Genomic DNA, 22,549 nt, shown 5'->3' on the forward strand with positions numbered 1-22,549 from the left:
GATGGACAAATGGAAAACCAACAACTCCTCTTAGATCCAGCAGAGAACGCAGATCACAGGGCAAACTGCTGCCCCTCAAACAGGAGAGGCAAGCAAACACAGTGTCATAACTTACCTGGAGCAGACATCTCTGCAGGAACCAGTGCCAGCGTGGGAAAGCCTGGCCCATAACTCGGGTGAATCACTGGAGACTCAGTTTGGGCAAGCTTGAGGGTTGAGAGCGGTAGTGGGGCCTGGTCTTTGGGGGTCCCTGCACTTCCGTTTTACCTCCAGGAGCACCAGGTTCTCACAGTGAAGATGGGAGAGAAATCGCCATGTGCTTCCAACATGGAGAGGGGTAAGGTAAGCAGTCTGAAAATATGCCAGAGCGTTCTGTTCTTCTTAACAAGGCTGGCTTTCAAGGTAGACTAGCTCACCAGAGCCCAATGGACTGGTGTTTTATCGGAACCTACCTTGAGGAAGACCCCCTCCTGCCATCCTATCTCACCAGAGACAGGTGAGGTAGGGACTGATAAGCATGTGCAAAGGTCACAGCCTGGGGCACAGGCTCAGGGGAGATGCAGTTGCCGGACCCCGTGGACTGCTTCCCCTCCCCCACGCTCACCGTCACTAAGGGCCTGCTTACTATACTGGAGTGCCTTTTACCCAGTCCATCATGTCCACCTTTCAACAAAAAAATTACAAGGCATGCTATAAGGCACTTTGCAGAGCCAGTTTGCAGAGACAGAGTGAGCATCAGAATTAGACTTAAATATGGTGGGGACGTTGGAATGATCAGAGTGAGTAACCCTCTAAGCACTCTAATGAATAATGTAGACAACATGCAAGAGCAAATGGGCAATATAAGCAGAAAGATGCAGATTCTAAGAAAGAATTTTAAAAGTGCTCTAAATCAGAACCACTGTGACAGAAATGCAGAATGACTTTGATGGGCTTATTAGTAAAACTTGCTTAAGCACCTCTAGATGCAGTGGGTGTATTCATATGTCACATTTGAAATTATAAAACAAGCCTAAGCTCTATTGTTTCTATGAAAAATTTTGCTTTTCACCTAAAAATTCCAGTCCTGGCTCTGCTGTACTTTACTCTGACATGTTCAAGGAAGGGGAAAGAGAGTTTGTGGAGAAAGAGAAAGGGAAGAGAACAGTACACAGGGCCTCTGGATGTGGCACACCACTGGAAACTGACCCAGCAAGTTGTCACACAGACATTGTCTGGTGAAAATATTTTCACCTTAATGAAGATGCATTCAGATTTTAGCATGAAGGATGCTGACATTAGCTACAGAATTTGCATACCTAAAATTTGGGAGGTGTGAATATGAAAATTATAGGCAATTAAATGTTTCTAAACACTCACCTGTTTTATTTATGATTTACAACACTTTTTTGGTCAGTATATTGTATGAGTACTTTATTTTTTCAGAGAAATCTTGCATTTCGTGCATTCTTTTTGCTTGATTTTAATTGACAGTAGCCATTAACTGTGGGCCTGGTATACACAGAGATTGCAAATAAAAAAGGAGAAACAGGGAAAAGAAATACATTAGAAGCATTTTATAATATATCAGGATGTGCAAGGCACATCTTAAATATGCACTGTTTCATTTTATTATATTGAGATGCATCATCAAAAATACACGTTTGTGCAACTTGCTGCTGTTAATCGTATATCCTGGGCATCTTTCTAAGCCATCACGAATAGATTACACTCCTTCTTTACCCATCTTAGGATGTGCAGTCTTGTTCCCTCATTGCCCTGTGTATGCCTTCAACTACATATTTGCTTTTGGGTAGAGTGCTCTGGTAAACATAATCCCACAATATATCATTGACAGTCATGCTAGTGTTTCTGTAGAGTAGATTATAAATATGCTATTATAAAAAATCAGGAATTATGGACATTTAATATGTTGATGGTGACTGTCACATTCCCTCCAAGAAGGCTATCCCAGCCTCCTTTGCTCTGCGGGAAATGCGACCATTTCTCACCATTTCTCACACATTTGCCATCTTGCAGTGTTACCAGCCATTTAAATTTTTGTCAATCCAGTAGGATTTAATTGGTGCCCAGAGGCTTCTGACTCAAAATGGTAGTCTGATGATATGCATCTCACTCTTCTCCCTTCCATTAAAATTACAAAAAAATTTTTTTTGTTAAAGATTTAAAGTATAAGGAGAACAAGTGAAGGTACTGTTGGTGGGCAGAACTTTTGCCAAGTGTGTGGAAGGTGGAAAACAGGGAGGAGGGGGGGATTGGCCTGATGAGGGAAGCTCAGGTAGAAACAGAAATCCAGAGCATCTTCCAGCCTGGAGTCGACATCAGCACCAGGGTGGAGGGGCCACGGAGCAACCACCAGAGCTGTTCACTGTGTAGACAGTGCTGATGGCCCATCCCTTATGAATCCAAACAGCTTGTCAGAGCGGGCTTTGTCCCTGAGCTAAGGCAAAAGGACTTCCCTAAGAAAGTGATCCATCCTGGGCCACACCCCAGTGAGGCTGCTGGAGTCTGTGAGTGAGGTGGGGGTGTGTGTGCAGGAAATCCCCATCTCCACGACAGGCACGATGAGGAAAACAGAAGACAGGGCCGTGCCCAGGAAGGAAGTGTCTAGCCTGTCGCTGCAGTGGCTATGCCGCTCCCTGTCTGTGACATGTCCGTGCCTGGGTGTTTTGGGGGTGTGTGCCCACTGACACCCTCCATGCTCGACTGTCCAGTCTGGAACCTGCACTCAGCCTCTCCTCAAGGCTCAGGTACTGGTAAAAAACTTTTACAGCTTGAAAGAAGATCCACACTGACTCTCCTAAACCATATGCGACTGAAAAATATGGCCTGCCACATCAGTAAACAAAGGATGCGCTGTCACAGTACAGCTGCCCCCAGGGACTCAGGATGGGAGCAGAATGCCTGCCAGCAAGCTATCAGCCACTGCAGCCACCCCCACGGGTGAACCCGGAGGACACTCAGGATGAGAAAGCACAGGATGCTGGTCTGCAGAGCTGAGGTTCATATCGAAGAAATTATTGCAGTGAGTCCAGCCTCTTGCATCTTCCCCCACACAGAGAAGCACTAAATTCCTTAACTTGTGATGTCTGGTTTTCTTTAATAGTAATCTTTTGATGTTCCAATTACCTGATCTTTGTTGCAAACACTCCTATATATCCTGGCTCCTTCTTTACCTCTGCGGAGCTGCCTCTTAGAGTAATCTGATATGCTGTGTCCTGGACTTAAGTCCTTAGAATGTCTGCCAAATAAAACATAGTTCTCAACTTTTAGGTTGTGCAATTTTTTTTTTTTCAGTCGACATGTAATTAAAAAATAGGAACGGGTAAACAGGTATTTGGTGAAAATCATCAGGAAAAGAACAAGAGCACAAAGGTGAACAGAATGACTCATCTAAATGAAATAGAAATGATTCAAATAATGGAAAACAGTTTACACCAGTGTTCTCAGAGTAAATAGCTTTCATCCAGAAAATGGGCAAGAGTTTCTGAAAATCAAAACATAGATTGCTGATATTACAGATATCATGGCTAGGTAAGGAGCTGAATGGGGCTGAGATGTTTTGAAGACACAGCCCAGGAAACCCCTGACACTGACCAGCGAGGATGACGGGGTTGGGAGACTGGGAAAGAGCACTGAGGCAGGAAGCAGAGGTCTAGACATCCAGCTTGATTCTAACAGAATCCAGAAAAAGAATAAAAGGAAGGGAGAACCTAGCTAAGAAATAATAGACGGAACTTTTCTTTAGTGGAAGAAATACAAGTTCTTAGATGGGGAACGGTTCCAGCAAGTGCCAAGCAGGATGAGGGAAAAGGAAGCCCAACTGCTCGCTTGGTGGACTTGTGTTGTCTGCTCGCTTTTTCCCTCTTGGTAACCAAGAGCTCCTCTGCTGTGTTCTAGAACTGCCCAATTACTGTTTCTTCAGGGAGCTATGCAGAAACCGAGAGACCGGCTCCTGCCTTTCCTGAGGTTCCCAGCGCTTACAGATTTGTTAATTGTGAAACCAGAAGTGGCTGTTGTGTAGGACCACTTCAACCAGAGAAAATCCAACACATAGGAGACCACCTCTGTGAGATGGGGGGAAAAGACTCAAACTGATAACATTGATAACAGCAGCCCCGTGGCCGTAGCTGATTTTACACTACCCCTTGGGCTTCCTACCAAGTACAGAAGAGTCTGACGAGGGTTTCTGTCTCAAAAGTCATGGTAATATAGTTAATATATCCTAAGGGAATTCCAATATTCTGTGGATAGAGAGAGGATCCCAGAAGCTTCTAGAGAGGGGAGGAAGCTAATTATATACCCAGGCATTTGAATTAGAGTGATATCCTGCCTGTCTCCACAGAAGATAAGGAAGCAGGGTCTTCAGTCTGCAGGGCAAGGGTATCGACTGTGGATGGCAGTTCCTCAGTTTTCGTTCTCCCGAAGGAAAGAAGTCACTTGAGACACAGAGCGGCTTCAAGCACCAGGAGTTTTATTAAGCGAAGTGAAAGTATGCCCTCCAGAAAAGTAGGCAAGTGGGCTGTCTCAGAACCAGAAGCGGTCCCGCAACTGGGGTAGGGTTGGTTTCTCAGTGACGTAAAGTCCCTCTCCGTGTTCTACATTGTTTGATTGATGAGACTGTTGACAACTGTAAATGTGAATTTATTTTTAAAAGGGCATAGTGAACTCTGGGTTACTCTGAGTCATCTGTTGGGTCCTTGCCTGCCAACTGGTACTGGCAGTTTGGAAAGCCCATTGGGTTTTTGATATCTGGTTTGGTCCTGATAAGTCTGGAAACTGAGCAGTCCTTAACCACAAAGGGGAGGGTCTCTGGAGGTGTCTGATCACAAGTGTCCAGGTGACAGAGGGAAGGATGACCCCTTCCAGGTTGGGGAGGGACCTGCTCATGTCTGACTAGTTACCTAACAAGTGAGTCTTTTGTTGTTGTTATTTTAAATAATTTTCTGCTTTTATTGAGACAATCAAATGATATTTTTTTGGCCACTCCACGAAGCATATGGGATCTTAGTTCCCCAACCAGTGATTGAACCCACACCTCCTGAGCAGAAGTGTGAAGTCTTAACCAGTGGACCACCAGGGAAGTTCTGAACAGGGGAGGTTTTGAAGCTAGAATTCAGTCACGTTACCAATCTACAAGTATGAACGCAAAATAAAAATATTTTTGGATGAGTAAAATTTAGTCAGTTCATGAAAAGACTGTAATAAGTATATCAGCAGCATAAATGAGGGATGAGTCAGGAGAACAGAAGTTGGATAGAAGGCAGAGGTCAGCTGGTGGTGCCTGGAAACATCTCCAGTTGGAAGGGATTTATGTTTCCCATTTCTTATGTATCATTCTTGTTTGTTCTAAAGTGAGTGATACCTGCACATTTATGAAAACGACAGATACTCTGTTGGTTTTCTGTTCCTGAAATTGATCTAGCAGGCCAAAGCCCAGAAGTCTAACTTTATAGTCTAAAGGCAAAATGTGTTTGTTTTATAATGCAGTTGTTGGAACTGGGGGCACAGTGATTGGCTTCAAATAACGATGAGGTGAATATCACTCTTCTGAGCAAAACCTGGCGGAGTTGGCATATGAATGCAACAATGACTGTAAGTGCACTCTAGAAATAGGGTGAAGAATGTAAACTGGTGGGAGTGGAGATTGGTGCAGCCACTATGAAGACCAGAATGGAGGTTCCTCAAAAAATTAAAAAATAGAACTACCATGCGATCCTGGCATATACCCAGACAAAAATTCTAATTAAAAAAGGTATATGCACTCCTGTGTTCACTGGAACATGATTCATAATAGCCAAGACATGGAATCGACCTAAATGTCTATCAACAGATGACTGTATAAAGAAGATTTGGGACATATATATATATATATATATATATATATATATATAATGGAATATTACTCAGCCATAAAAAGAATGAAATAATGCCCTTTGCAGCAACATGGATGGATGTGGAGATGATCAAACTTAGTGAAATAGATCAGAAGGAGAAAGACGAATACCATATGATATCACTTGTATGTGGAACCTAATCTATGGCACAAATGAACCTGCCTATGAAACACAGACTCAAGGACATGGAGAACAGACTTGTGCTTAACAAAGGGAGAGGGACTTGGGGAGGGATGGGGTGGGAGCGTAGGGTTATCACGTATAAGCTGTAACATATAGAATGGATAAACAAGGCCCCACTAACTCTATTCAGTGTCCTGTGATAAACCATAATGGAAAAGAATATGAAAAAAATGTGTATATATATGTGTAACTGAGTCACTTTGCTGTACAACAGAAATTACCACAATGTTGTAAATCAACTCTAGTAAAATTAAGGAAGGGAAATGGGGGAGGAAAGATGGGATAAGAGCAGTTGGGAGCTTAGTTTTTGCTCAGACAGCACCCTTGGGAGACAGGCTGAGTGGGGCAAGTCGCCTAGCTGCAGCCAGCGTTTGTGCTCCAGAAGAGCATTCAGTCCATTAGAGCTTCCTTGCTTCTAAGAACAGATGTTACCCAGAACTGAATATGCACTCTCATTGTTGAGGTGGTTCTGGTTAGAAGGTGCATGATATACTCTCATTTCTAGGAAGGGTAAAAAGATGCCTTTTTAGTGGACTAGTGCTTGTGTCTTACATATTTAAAAAGAAAAGGGAGGGAGAAAACCAAAATGTTCCACTTTTTTATAATTAAAAATCGGTGGGAAAGGCTTGGCCTCATTTCAGAGCAATAAATTTAACTCACAAAATACATAAACAACAGAGGAGAGAAACCAAAAAAATGCTAATTGATGATTCCAGGAGAGAAGTTCAATATCTTTTGGCTATATGGCAAAAGCTTACATTCTCAAGAGTCAACATTTCTAATGAAGTTCAAAGACTACAGGGCAAAAAGGAAATGGACTAGTGAAGACTTTTTAATAATCCACAGTAGCTGGGGAGAAACAAAGATGGTTTTAAGGCTTGACGTATGCCATGCTGACTCCACTGGTTGAAGAATGAAAAATTCAGCCTAAATGTTAGATTGTTCTTTCTGCTCCAGAGCAAATAACTTTCTTTAAATGATGTTTTTCTGCTCAACATTCAGTATACAGCTGTAGTTTCAGTTCAGTTCAGTTCAGTCGCTCAGTCGTGTCCGACTTTTTGCGACCCCATGAATCGCAGCACGCCAGGCCTCCCTGTCCATCACCAACTCCCGGAGTTCACTCAAACTCATGTCCATTGAGTTGGTGATGCCATCCAGCCATCTCATCCTCTGTCATCCCCTTCTTCTCCTGCCTCCAATCCCTCCCAGCTTCAGGGTCTTTTCCAGTGAGTCAGCTCTTCGCATGAGGTGGCCAAAGTATTGGAGTTTCAGCTTCAGCATCAGTCCTTCCAATGAACACCCAGGACCCATCTCCTTGCAGTCCAAGGGACTCTCAAGAGTCTTCTCCAACACCACAGTTCAAAAGCATCAATTCTTTGGCACTCAGCTTTCTTCACAGTCCAGCTCTCACATTCATACATGACCACTGGAAAAACCATAGCCTTGACTAGACAGACATTTGTTGGCAAAGTAACATATCTGCTTTTGAATATGTTATCTAAGTTGGTCATAACTTTCCTTCCAAGGAGTAAGCGTCTTTTAATTTCATGGCTACAATTACCATCTACAGGGATTTTGGAGCCCCCCAAAATAAAGTCTGACACTGTTTCCACTGTTTCCCCATCTATTTCCCATGAAGTGATGGGACTGGATGCCATGATCTTCGTTTTCTGAATGTTGAGCTTTAAGCCAACTTTTTCACTCTCTTTCACTTTCATCAAGAGGCTTTTTAGTTCCTCTTCACTTTCTGCCATAAGGGTGGTGTCATCTGCATATCTGAGTTTATTGATATTTCTCCTGGCAGTCTTGATTCCAGCTTGTGCTTCATCCAGCTCAGCATTCCTCATGATATACTTTGCATAGAAGTTAAATAAGTAGGGTGACAGTATATGGGCTTGATGTACTCCTTTTCCTATTTGGAACTGTGGTTCTGTGTCCAGTTCTAACTGTTGCTTCCTGACCTGCATATAGATTTCTCAAAAGGCAGGTCAGGTGGTCTGGTATTCCATCTCTTTCAGAATTTTCCACAGTTTATTGTGATCCACACAGTCAAAGGCTTTGGAATAGTCAATATAGCAGAAATAGATGTTTTTCTGGAACTCTCTTGCCTTTTTGATTATCCAGTGGATGTTGGCAATTTGATCTCTGGTTCTTCTGCCTTTTCTAAAACCAGCTTGAACATCAGGAAGTTCACGGTTCATGTATTGCTGAAGCCTGGCTTGGAGAATTTTGAGTATTGCTTTACTAGTGTGTGAGAGGAGTGCAATTGTGTGGTAGTTTGAGCATTCTTTGGCATTGCCTTTCTTTGGGATTGGAATGAAAACTGACCTTTTCCAGTCCTGTGGCCACTGCTGAGTTTTCCAAATTTGTTGGCATATTGAGTGCAGCACTTTCACAGCATCATCTTTCAGGATTTGAAACAGCTCCACTGGAATTCCATCACCTCCACTAGCTTTGTTCAGAGTGATGCTTTCTAAGGCCCACTTGACTTCACATTCCAGGATGTCTGGCTCTAGGTGAGTGATCACACCATCGTGATTATCTGGGTCATGAAGCTCTTTTTTGTACAGTTCTTCCGTGTATTCTTGCCACCTCTTCTTAATATCTTCTGCTTGTGTTAGGTCCATACCATTTCTGTCCTTTATCGAGCCCATCTTTGCATGAAATGTTCCCTTGGTATCTCTAATTGTCTTGAAGAGATCTCTAGTCTTTCCCATTCTGTTGTTTTCCTCTATTTCTTTGCATTGATCACTGAGGAAGGCTTTCTTATCTCTCCTTGCTAATCTTTGGAACTGTGCATTCAGATGCTTATATCTTTCCTTTTGTCCTTTGCTCTTCACTTCTCTTCTTTTCACAGCTATTCGTAAGGCCTCCTCAGACAGCCATTTTGCTTTTTTGGATTTCTTTTCCATGGGGATGGTCTTGATCCCTGTCTCCTGTACAATGTCACAAACCTCTGTCAGTGTCTGGAAATTCATTATCGGGGAGAGGAAATCTGAAATCTCTAGGACATGAGATGGACTTCACTGCAGGCCACAGTTGGACAAAAGAGAAGGAATGGGGTCATGTTCGTGTGTGGAACTGGAGATCGTGGAGCTCTGATGCTCAGAGCAGACACTGAGTGTCCCCAGACCCATTGAGGGACCACTGGCTGCCACCTGCAGGTGTGGCTGTGGTTAGATTAGTACAGGAGGAAGCAGCACAGAACATGTGCTAGAAATCAGGGTATTAAAAAAGAGAATGCCTCAGGAACCTACTTCTAGAAAGGAGCTCGTTAAAAAGAAAAAATGCTGAATGGATATAGGAAGGAACATGGGAAGACAGAAAGCCTTCCTTGCTCCTGTGTGTAGTTTTAGTACTGCTGGGGCCATGATGGTGAATGGGAGCAGAAGCAAAAACATCCTGGAGGTTGGATGAATGATGCCTCCCAGCAGTGCTGGAAACCTGTTAGTGTGTGAGCCCCCAAATGACAGACATATCAACAGGCACATTTGATTTTACACAAGAAGAGTTGGAGTCTATGAGAGAAGGAGCCATTCCCAAAACAATGGCTGACATTTACAGACTCCTTACTCTCTGCCAGGCACTTGTTCAGTGCTTTTTGATGTATCATCTCGTAATTCTCACTACAGTCTTATGAAGTAGGGGAGGTGGTACAGATGTTACCTTTAAGAGGTTCATCAATTTGCCTGTGATCCCACCAGTAAGAAGCAGACTTGGTGTGTGCTGTCTGCAGACACCACAGACTGAGCAGCGTGAACTATAGACGTTTATGTCTCAGTTCTGGAGCTGAGACGTCCAAGATCAAGGTCCCTAGTGGGGTCTCCATCCTGACTTCTGGACAGCTGCCTTCTTGCTGTGTGCTCACACTACCGTCCTCAGTGTGTGCACAAAGGAAGAGGTTTCTCTCTTCCTCTTCATTATAAGGACACTAATCTCCTTACAAGGGCCCCACCCTCATGACCTTGTCCAACTCTAATCACCTCCCACAGGCCCACCACAGTGAGAGTTAGGACTTCAGCACACAGATTTGGGAAACACAAGCACTCAGTCCATTACAGTTGGTTTCGAACCCAGATCTTTTGAGCTTGGTGCCATGCCCTGAATTCCTCTGTTACTATTATGTGTTATTGCTGCTGCTGTTATAATAGTATAAGTAAATTTTCCATTCCATAAACAGGAATTTTACCCAGACAAGGAGGAAGGATCTGTTTCTTTTTCACATCAACAAAATAAACTAATAAATAAAAATGAAAATAAGCCCCGTAATTTCTGAGTACTTAATGAAGGCTAGGTAATGTGCTTTACATGTATCATCTCACTAAATTTTGTTATCTACCTTGGGTTGTATTAAGTAAAATGATTAAGGAGACAAGTCAGCTTCCGACAGGCTGGGTCTCAGTCCCAACCCTGTTGTTGACTGTCTGGGTGTACTTGGCAAGACTTTTAATTTCACTGAAACTCAAGTTTCCCATCTGTAAAATGGCAACAGTAAACCACCGTCATTAAGTGGTGACGCTGAAGTTGCGAATCGGAATATGTCTGGAACTACTCACTGCTTAAATGTTAACGTCTAAAATTATTCCAGTTATTCCAGTCGCTAAGTGATTGCGATTACCTCTCTGAGATTCTGGTAACTTCTCTGAGAAGTTAAATAACTTACCGGGGGAGCAGTACGTCTGTAGTGGAGCTGGGATTTTAATCTCTGTATGTTTCCATCTTTGGTCTTCAGCCTCCACTGTAACACTCTCCCTGGGGTTCAGGCTCATGGCTCTGTTTCTAAATGTTGTTCAGGGAGCTTTTCCCCCTAAGTTCAACTTCAGCTTGGACTGTTTGTCAACAGGTTGCCTGGAGTGCCTGGGCAGGTGAAGGTTAAGACAATGAATAAATTAGAAAGTTGACACAGTTGCCAGTGACCCATTTTAAAAGACTGAATTCCAAAGCCCTTTGCCTTCAAAGGAAACTGGATTAAGTGGAACTGCCCTGTTTTGCTAAAACACAGTCTATTTGAAGGAGCGTGTAGAATATTTTCTTCCTAATGGTGGCTTGTTTGTAAATGTGTAACTTTAAAGAGGGGAGCAGAGCTTTTAGTTTTATTGACTTTGAAATTAAAGCAGCACAGACAGTGCCGTAATCTATATCCAAAGTGCCGAGTAGCATAAAGGCACACATAAAGTGGGTCTTGACTTGGTAGCTTCAGGGGAATCTCTTTGTAAGATACAATTAAAACGTGATGTAATGAGCTCATTATAGGTTAACTGTATCACCTTAGGCTTATATTATTTGCACTTAAAAAAATGTGGTGGAAAACCATGGGCTTTCAGGACCTTGAGCTGTGTAATTGTGTGCACTTAACTCAGAGGAAAGAATCTAGCTTGTCCAGTAGCAGTGTCCCAGTTTCCAGCCCCAGACCTGCTGAAGAGCTCATTGCAGGAGGGCATGAATTTTGTGAATTTGGCACCTTCTGGACCCGCTCCCAGTGGCTCAGCACATCCATTTGTCCGGACATTGTCTGTTTCTTCTCTGGGCTAGGCTTTCACAGACTCGGACCCTAATATGTAAAACCACAGCACCAGCTGATGAATGGACAGTGAGCCCCACCTGTCAGAGGGGTTGAAGCATGCCAACCACCAGCCCACCAAATCCCTGAAGGAGCGGACAGCAAACTGTAGTCAGCTGGTTGCCCAGGAAACTGCACCAGCCAAAATGAATGAACTGCATGATTTAAATATTCAGTTGATTACATCAATTCCACAAAAGAGTGGGACCTGCCGCCAGGACCGGATACCTTACATGGTGCTTGTGTGGGCGCTGCCTGCTGGGATTGCTCCTTGTGACCCCGCGCTTGCCTCGCTGTACTCCACATTCCCTACAAATGAAAAAGGATGAGTGGATGGCTTAGCAAAGCTGCTGGCCTGTGCGAAGCCCTTGCCATTCGTACTATCCAGGCTTCAGTTGTCCAGGAGTTTGCTTCTTCACAGAAAAGTCATCCTGTTCCTTTAACGTGATCTCACTCATCTCTGGTTTTCAGTTTTACTTGCTGAGGAAAACATTCTCCTCGATTTCTAAGTTCTCGCTGGTTCCAAGTAGAGCAAGCAATGATAATGGGACTCTTTTATTTGTTTTTAAAGATGTCTGTGTAGCCCAGTTTCAAATAATTTCAACTCTGTTCATGTTGATAAAGCATACAGCATTTTGCCAATGACTGTAGAAAGGGGCCCTGTGAATGTAAACCATCTGTTTAACTTCCACAACACTGGAGTAGCCTCTGACATTGTGGGGTTGATTTTTCTTTTCCTTAAATATTTGTATGAAGATAAAAACCGTAAACATCACCTTTCCTTGAGTCTGCCACAAATAGATGTCAGTTTCCTATGGAAGGGAGGATAGGACCAGCTGGCTGCTCCTCCAACGTAAATATCAGGGAACACAGGAGGGGGAGCTTCCCAGGTGGCTCAGTGGTAAAGAATCCTCCTGCCAATGCAGAAGATGCAGGGGATGCAGGTTCGATCACCAGGTCAGGAAGATCCCCTGCAGGAGGGCATGGCAATCCACTCCAGTATTCTTGCCTGGAGAATCCCCGTGGACAGAGGAGCCTGGCGGGCGACAGTCCATGGGGTCGCAGAGAGTCAGACATGACTGAGTCACTGATGAGCAGGCACACACAGTGTGGGGGCAGCTGGCCTTGGTGACACAGGAACACCGATGCATGATAACCACACCTGCCTGAGAAGGTCCCCCCACAGGTGCTGTTTAAAGCAGCTGCCTCTTGGCTTTAGCTTTTTATTAGAAAACATCCTTTGCATCTCTCTGTAGATCTTCTTCCTCTTTTCCCTCGTGGTCTCTGCCTTAGCATCCCTGATCCCCTATTTGGGGTCAGATGTTAGCTGGAGAAGGCTGTGATCTCATCTCTTTGAGGAACAGAAAAGCTGTTACCTACCCTGCTGTGGAGTTAGACTCAGAGTTTAGAATTTTAGTTTCCGAACCGTTGGCCATCATTTCCTCGTTTTCATTCAAATCGAGGCATTTGAGTTTCAAAGGAAATAATTTTCCTGTTATGTGTCTAGACTTCCCAGTGTTTCACAGGACGTTTCTGGAAACCTGTTATCCTGGATTAGTACAGAGTCAGGCTCCGGTGCCTTGGTATTAAATATCACACAGCTGTATTCCCTTTTTATGAGCTGAAGCTGAGCTGAAAATCATCATGCATGGATTTGGAGAGGATTGTTTCTGATGGGTGGGTTCTGATGACCGGCTTTTTATCTACTTTCCTAGAGTTGGGCTGATCGGATTATGTGTTTTAGGCTTATAAACCTGAATTATAAAGAAGAGAAATGTGTTCTCATTGCCAGCAGTTCTTTGTTGGTGATGGTGTACCTGGGTGAGTTTTTAAGCTATTGAAATATGCCCTGGATGATCAGGAAGGGTGTCTCTTTCTCGAGTCCCTGGGATGCTGACATACCTATCTCTAGAAAGAAGTGGAATAGGATGGCCTTGCCAGGGCTGTCTGTAGTCGATGGGACGGCCAGTGCCGTCAAATCTCAGCTGCACTGAATGTGATTAGGAGTTGTCACAATACATTTAGCCCTCATCGGTTAGAGAGGGAACTGGGTCAAAGGTCACCTCCACAGCAAAGTGGGCATTTAGTGCTTTGATTGGCACTAATGGTAAATGATAGTTAATGAAAATCATTTATAAACCTTGTCCAAACCAGTGTTTCTCTACTGAAAACGGTGGCCGGCTGCCTCTCGGAAGAGCTGTAATTGCAACACAGTTGGTGCCACAGGGTGATAATTGGGCTTACAGCTTAATGAACTTCATGTCGGTGACTCATTTCCCCATAGCTGGACCATCCCCGCCCCGACCCCGCCATGGGAATGCTCCTCCCGCTCAGGTGCCCTCCTTACCTTGCCCTTGGGAAACAGCACCACCTTTGAGATGCTGTGCCCCTTGTGAGGCCTTAGAGTTTTGGATCGTGGTTGACACAGACACTAATGATGAGAAATAGCCTTTTCAAGTCTACTCATTGTTTTAAAGGTCATTTAATATTCACGCAGCAGCTTAATTGAAATTTTACCCTTCTTATATACCTGACATTCATTTTGAGGGGAAAAGATATAGTCATGGTGAGTTGATGAGAAATGATTTATTTGGCATTTCTTGTCTTTCCTCAGATTTCCATTTGATTCTTAAATTTTCTACTTAAACACTTCTTTCCCAATAGTGATGGTGAAATTTCTTCAGGTGAAACCCAGTGTTTGAAGTTTCTTGGGCTGATTCCATGTCATTGGTCAACTGTTGGGAAGCCATGCCTGGCCACTCTTTCTGACTTTCCTTTAAATCATGGTTGACTGAGCTAGACAACTGTTACCTACCTGAAGGATGGTGTTAGAATGAAAACACCTCTGTGGAAGACTCAAAATTCTGAACAATTTATATAGAACAGCCAATAGTAACTAATATTTATTAAATACTTACTATGTGCCAAACCAGGGCCCAGGTCTTGGACATTAATGAACTCATTTAACTTTTGAAAAAATCCTGTAAGGTCCAGAGGGTTGCCCTATGATGCAGATGAGGGAAATGGAAAGAAAGTGAATTAACTCACCCAGAGACGGGCATCTGATAAGCTGGGCTGCCCCCGCCTGTGTGACTCTGGGCACAAATCAGTGAAAGGCTCCCATTCTTGCGATGGCTTGGCTCCAGGACACAGCATGTATTTCGGCCTCTGCTTAGGTTCCCTGCCAGGAGTCCTTGCATTTCACACAGTCCACGCAGGCTGTGCGGCACCCGGCTGGTGAATGACAGATCTTCTGTGGCAATGGAGCAGTGCTTTCTGAAGGAAATACAATGCAATTTTAACTTTCCTGGTGGCTATGCTTAAAAAGAAACAGGCAAAAACATTTTTAAGAATGCAGTTTATTTAACCTGATAAATCCAAAAATTATTTTAACATGTAATCAGTAGCAACATTATTGAGCTATTTTACATTCTTTGAATTTTTTGTTATCTAATCCTTGAGATCCGCTAAGCATCTGACACTCCTGCTACTTCTAACTTGGACTTGGCCATGGTTTAAGTCCTCAGTGACCACACATTCCTTGTGGTTTGGACAGTGCAGTTCTAGAGTCCCAGTTCATAACCACCTCCCCCTGTATGGGTTCTGAAAGGGTAGACTGAATTCTCTCAGATCATCCTTGATTAAGAAAACCTCACTGGAAACAATCAGGTGGATTAGAAATTCCAAACATGGTTCTGTCTGGCTGCTCTCAGAGTAATTATGAAAGCTTCACTTCTGCATACAAAGGGCACGTCAGCATGATTACTGATATAGCCGCCTTTGGTGATGCAGAGCCTGAATGTGTATATTAATAGATTACCAAGTTCTGTGGATTATTTAGTTGTCTTTTCACTGTTGTTGCTTCTGTCCTTAGAATTTCAGCCAAGCGTGGACAAAGACCTCGAGAGGCAATAAGACCCAAAGAGCTTTTAGAAACAGCTTCTTTGTCTGGTTGCGCTGGGTCTTAGCTGCAGCACGTGAGATCTTGGATGCAGCATGCAGACTTCTCAGCACACAGGCTTGGTTGCTCCACGTCATGTGGGATCTTAGTTCCCCTTCTAGGGACCGAATCTATGGCCCCTGTGTTAGAAGGCAGATTCTTAACCACTGGACCACCAGAGAACTCCTGCAAACCAAATACATTTTAAACTTCTCATCAGTTCTGGATAAGAGTCATGCAGTCCAGAAGCTTAGAGACATTTGTGGGTGACTGGTTCAAGGCCTTTCAATAATGTTTATGCTATAAACCAAGTTACCAGAGGCACAAAAACACAGGCTGAGCCCAGTTTCTCATCTTCTTGCAGTGCCTGTTAGCATGCGTTAATGAATTCAATTTAATTTATATAAGTTTTTCTTAAATAATCCACTTCATTCTTTTTGGTAATAAGGTATGAATCACACTGAATGTCATCAGTCTATAACTGGTCGTATCGTTTTGGAGAACATTCAAGGTTCTTTTGAAACTCTCCGGGAAGTGATGACATCACTTGAAAGGGTTTGTAGAGCTTTAATTACCAGCTGATTATGACAATTGCCATCTGGGCAACCTGCCATGTAATTCTGCTTGGGGGGTGTGGTATGGTTTCCTTGGAGCCGGGCAGATGTGAGTGGTACCGTATTTGGGGAAGAAGACAGGCCCTCTTTAGCTCTGATTTCTCTTAGTTTTCTCATCAGTAACTTTGGCGAGTGGCCTCTGCTCTCTGTGATCATCATGGGAACTGCTGACAGCCTGGGTGAAGCAGCCTGCTTTCTGCCTGGCAGAAAGGAGAGGGTCTTTCCTCTCCTCATTTGTCTTTCCTTCTTAGAAGGAAATGGATTAGGTTGGTTGGAGGTTTGGGCTTGAGGTTTTGTGATTATAAAAGTAACTCACACTTGGTCATGGTGTATGATCTTTTTAATGTGTTATTGGATTCTGATTGCTAGAATTTTGTTAAGGATTTTTGCGTCTATGTTCATCAGTGATATTGGCCTGTAGTTTTCTTTTTTTGTGGCATCTTTGTCAGGTTTTGGTATTAGGGTGATGGTCGCCTCATAGAATGAGTTTGGAAGTTTGACTTCCTCTGCAATTTTCTGGAAGAGTTTGAGTAGGATAGGTGTTAGATCTTCTCTAAATTTTTGGTGGAATTCAGCTGTGAAGCCATCTGGACCTGGGCTTTTGTTTGCTGGAAGAGTTCTGATTACAGTTTCAATTTCCATGCTTGTGATGGGTCTGTTAAGATTTTCTATTTCTTCCTGGTTCCATTTTGGAAAGTTGTACTTTTCTAAGAATTTGTCCATTTCTTCTAAGTTGTCCATTTTATTGGCATATAATGGCTGATAGTATTCTCTTATGATCCTTTGTATTTCTGTGTTGTCTGTTGTGATCTTTCCATTTTCATTTCTAATTTTATTGATTTGATTTTTCTCCCTTTGTTTCTTGATGAGACTGGCTAATGGTTTGTCAATTTTATTTATCCTCTCAAAGAACCAGCTTTTGGCTTTGTGGATTTTTACTGTGGTCTCTTTTGTTTCTTTTGCATTTATTTCTGCCCTAATTTTTTTTTTTAATTTTTATTTTTACTTTATTTTACTTTACAATACTGTATTGGTTTTGCCATACATTGACATGAATCCATCACAGGTGTACATGCATTCCCAAACATGAACCCCCCTCCCACCTCCCTCCCCATAACATCTCTCTGGGTCATCCCTGTGCACCAGCCCCAAGCATGCTGTATCCTGCATTGGACATAGACTGTATTTCTGCCCTAATTTTTAAGAGTTATTTCTTTCTACTAACCCTGGGGTTCTCCATTTCTTCCTTTTCTAGTTGCTTTAGGTGTACAGTTAGGTTGTTTATTTGACTTTTTTCTTGTTTCTTGAGGTGTGCCTGTATTGCTGTGAACCTTCCCCTTAGCACTGCTTTTACAGTGTCCCACAGGTTTTGGGTTGTTATCTTTTCATTTTCATTCATTTCTATGCATATTTTGATTTCTTTTTTGATTTCTTCTGTTATTTGTTGGTTATTCAGCAGCATGTTGTTCAGCCACCATATGTTTGAACCATGACCAAGTGAGTGGGCTTTATCCCAGGGATGCAAGGATTCTTCAGTATCCACATATCAATCAATGTAATACACCACATTAACAAATTGAAAAATAAAAGCCATATGATTATCTCAATAGATGCAGAGAAAGCCTTTGACAAAATTCAACATTCATTTATGATAAAAACGCTCCAGAAAGCAGGAACAGAAGGAATATTCCTCAACATAATAAAAGCTATATATGACAAACCCACAGCAGACATTATCCTCAATGGTGAAAAATTGTTAAAGCATTTCCCCTAAAGTCAGGAACAAGACAATGGTGCCCATTTTCACCACTACTATTCAACATAGTTTTGGAAGTTCTGGCCACAACAGTCAGAGCAGAAAAAGAAATAAAAGGAGTCCAAATTGGAAAAGAAGAAGTAAAACTCTCACTGTTTGCAGATGACATGATCCTCTACATAGAAAACCCTAAAGACTCCACCAGAAAATTACTAGAGCTAATCAATGAATATAGTAAAGTTGCAGGATATAAAATCACCACACAGAAATCCCTTGCATTCCTATACACTAATAATGAGAAAATAGAAAGAGAAATTAAGGAAACAATTCCATTCACCATTGTAATGAAAAGAATAAAATACTTAGGAATATATCTACCTAAAGAAACTAAAGACCTATATATAGAAAATTATAAAACACTGGTGAAAGAAATCAAAGAGGACACTAATAGATGGAGAAATATACCATGTTCATGGATCGGAAGAATCAATATAGTGAAAACGAGTATACTACCCAAAGCAATCTATAGATTCAATGCAATCCCTATCAAGCTACCAGCGGTATTTTTTACAGAGCTAGAACAAATAATTTCACAATTTGTATGGAAAAAAAAAAAACTTCGAATAGCCAAAGCAATCTTGAGAAAGAAGAATGGAACTGGAGGAATCCACCTGCCTGACTTCAGGCTCTACTACAAAGTCACAGTCATCAAGACAGTATGGTACTGGCACAAAGACAGACATATAGATCAATGGAACAAAATAGAAAGCCCAGAGATAAATCCACACACCTATGGACACCTTATCTTCAACAAAGGAGGCAAGAATATACAATGTAGAAAAGACAATCTCTTTAACAAGTGGTGCTGGGAAAACTGGTCAACCACTTGTAAAAGAATGAAACTAGAATACTTTCTAACACCATTCACAAAAATAAACTCAAAATGGATTAAAGATCTAAACGTAAGACCAGAAACTATAAAACTCCTAGAGGCGAACATAGGCAAAACACTCTCCGACATACATCACAGCAGGATCCTCTATGATCCACCTCCCAGAATTCTGGAAATAAAAGCAAAAATAAACAAATGGGACCTAATTAAAATCTTCTGCACAACAAAGGAAACTCTAAGCAAGGTGAAAAGACAGCCTTCAGAATGGGAGAAAATAACAGCAAATGAAGCAACTGACAATGAATTAACCTCAAAAATATATAAACAGCTCCTGCAGGTCAAGTCCAGAAAAATGAATGACCCAATCAAAAAATGGGCCAAAGAACTAAACAGACATTTCTCCAGAGAAGACATACAGATGGCTAACAAACACATGAAAAGATGCTCAACATCACTCATTATTAGAGAAATGCAAATCAAAACCACAATGAGATACCATTTCACGCCAGTCCAAATGGCTGCTATCCAAAAGTCTACAAGCAATAAATGCTGGAGAGGGTGTGTAGAAAAGGGAACCCTCTTACACTGTTGGTGGGAATGCAAACTAGTACAGCCACCATGGAGAACAGTGTGGAGATTCCTTAAAAAACTGGGAATAGAACTGCCTATGACCCAGCAATCCTACTGCTGGGCATACACACCAAGGAAACCAGAATTAAAAGAGACACGTGTACCCATGTTCATCACAGCACTGTTTATAATAGCCAGGACATGGAAGCAACCTAGATGTCCATCAGCAGATGAAGGGATAAGAAAGCTGTGGTACATATACACAATGGAGTATTACTCAGCCATTACAAAGAATACATTTGAATCAGTTCTAATGAGGTGGATGAAACTGGAGCCTATTATACAGAGTGAAGTAAGCCAGAAAGAAAAACACCAATACAGTATACTAACACATATATATGGAGTTGAGAAAGATGGTAACATTAACCCTGTATGCGAGGCAGCAAAAGAGACACAGATGTATAGAACAGTCTTTTGGATTCTGTGGGAGAGGGAGAGTGTGGGATGATTTGGGAGAATGGCATTGAAACATGTATAATATCATATATGAAATGAATCTCCAGGCCAGGTTCAATGCATGATACAGGATGCTCGGGGCTGGTGCACTGGGATGACCCAGAGGGATGGTATGGGGAGGGAGGAGGGAGGGGGTGTCAGGATGGGGAACACGTGTACATCTGTGACGGATTCATGTTGATGCGTGGCAAAACAAATACGATATTGTAAAGTAATTAACCTCCAATTAAAATAAATAAATTTATATTAAAAGTAACTCACATACATTGCAGCCATCAGCATTAGAGATAGAATGTGTTGGCATATCTCTTTGAGTTGGGTCTACTTTTTTTTTTTCCTCTATCAGAATATAGCTATTAACATTTATGGTTTAATGTTAACAAAAATTAACATGACTGTTGGTTGCTCAGTCATGTCTGATTCTTTGCGTCCCCGTGGAACTGTAGCCTTCCAGGCTCCTCTGTCCATGGAATTCTCCAGGCAAGAATACTGGAGCAGGTTGTCATGCCCTCCTCCAGAGGATCTTTCTGATCCGGTGATCGAACCTGCCTGACATGTGTCTCCTGCATTGGCAGGAGGATTCTTTACCACTGAGCCACCTGGGAAGCTGCCAGAACTAGGGCTGCCCTCTTAAACTCCCTGACAAACAGTGAAAAGTGTTGGTCACTCAGTTGTGTCAGACTCCTTGCGACCCCCTGGACTGTAGCCTGCTAGGCTCCTCTGTCCATGGGATTTTCCAGGCGGGAATACTGGGGTGGGTTTCCATTTCCTTCTCCAGGGGATCTTCCTGACTCAGGATTGAACGGTAGTCTTCTGCTTTGCAAGCAGATTCTTTACTGTCTGAGCCACCAGGAAAGCCCGTTAACAAAACCTCTCTTTTAATATTCATAGTCATGATCTTACTATATAGTTTGTGCCATTAGGAACCTAATAGTGTCTTTCCCAGAAAAAAAAAAAATGAATTGAGAAGTTACCAGGATAAATAAAGATAAAGGGGACACTAATTAGTAGAATTATTTAGATAAAAAGTAGAACTTTTTGATATCACAGGACTGAAAGATTGCTAAAAATAATCAAGAACATGTATACATTGTCTCTGCAAAGTAGTATTAAAAGATACAATGATCCCTTTCCTTTCTTCCTTCTTTTGTTTCTTCCCTCCTCCTCTCCCTTTTCTGCTCTTTTTCCCTTCCCTTCCCTCTCTTAACCTTCCTTCATTTGTCTTTCCTTCTTAGAAGGAAATGGGTTAGGTTGGTTGGAGGTTTGGGCTTGAGGTTTTGTGATTATAAAAGTAACTCACAGATCATGGTGATATGTGTGGATCATGGCTATGGGAATATTTTTAGTCAAAAAACCAATTACTCTGAGCCACCAAGATCTGGATAATGGGTCCATACCCTACAAATGCTCCTAATTTTGATCATATCTGTTATTGAGCTGGTAGGAACTGTTCGGTTTGGCTACCAATTACCTTTAAAAGAATGCTTCACATCTTAGAGTAAGAGTCAAAGAAATGCAAACACTGAGGTGCAGATGGACACTTCTTCAGTTAAGAAACTTCTCAGTGAGCAACAGATTCCGATCCTGTCCAAGGTAAAGTTTGAAAAGGGCATTTAGGGGCGGGATACTGAATGGATGGCAGAATGGATGGTAGACTTGAGGGATGATGCTTGGTGACAGGTGAGGAACAGGCAGTTGTGGGCATCCAGTGGCAGGGTCTACCTCACTGATCTGTCATTTACCATCTTGGGCCACGTTGCTGAGATTGAGTCACAGTAAAATGTACAGTAGCTCAGCAGTCCCCAGCCTTTCTTGGCACCAGGAGCCAGTTTCGTACAAGACAGTTTTTCCACGGTTGGAGGTAGGTGATGGTTTGGGAATGATTCAAGTGCAGTAGGGTTTGAGCTCTGTGAGAATCTAACACTGCTGCTGACCTGACAGGAGGCAGAGCTTAGGCAGGAGTGTGAGCACGATGGGGAGCGGCTGTAAATACAGATGACGCTTTGCTTGGTCCCTCTCATCCCTGCTGTGCAGGATGTTTCCTAACAGGCCGCGTCCCAGGACCGGCTCATGGCCTCAGGGTTGGGAACACCCTGCAATAGCTGAAGCTTGATTATGTGACTGGCTTTTGGGATGAGTTGGGGTGTGCCTGGCTTTGTCATTCTACCAAGATGGAAGAGTACATCTGGGTGCTCAGTAGCCAAAGTATCTACTGCAGATGCAGTTTTCACTTAGAAACAACAGCTGCTAACAGCTGCTTCCAGTTGTCCTGATTTTCTTTGGATTCTCAATAATCCTGATAGTCTCATTCAGTGTGCTTCCTTCCATGGAGTTGGAACTTCCTCAGTGGCATAGCCAACTGCCATGTCTCTGGTGCTTTGGTGTTCCAAAGCTTGACCTCCTTATGGTGGGCTATAATCTCAGCAGCTGTTGAAAATTTCTCAGTGGAATGGTGATCTTTTTCCTTATAGTGTTTCTGTTCTCTGCCTCTTATATGCCCCCAAAGCAAGAAGACAAGAAAGAACAAATTACAGTCATTCCTAGGTATCTGCAGGGCCAATACTAACCTCCAGGGACCCTGGGTGGGTACTAACATCCAAAGATGCTCAAGTGTCATGTTA

The 22,549-nt window shown here is 42.6% G+C and overlaps 1 pseudogene; it reads left to right on the plus strand.

Annotated features, from left to right (window-relative positions):
• Positions 1-22,549, plus strand: part of LOC138087752 (small ribosomal subunit protein uS2-like) — a 66,757-nt pseudogene that overhangs the window by 5,090 nt on the left and 39,118 nt on the right.

Source organism: Capricornis sumatraensis, chromosome 10, assembly GCF_032405125.1.
Source record: "Capricornis sumatraensis isolate serow.1 chromosome 10, serow.2, whole genome shotgun sequence".
NCBI lineage: Eukaryota > Metazoa > Chordata > Mammalia > Artiodactyla > Bovidae > Capricornis > Capricornis sumatraensis.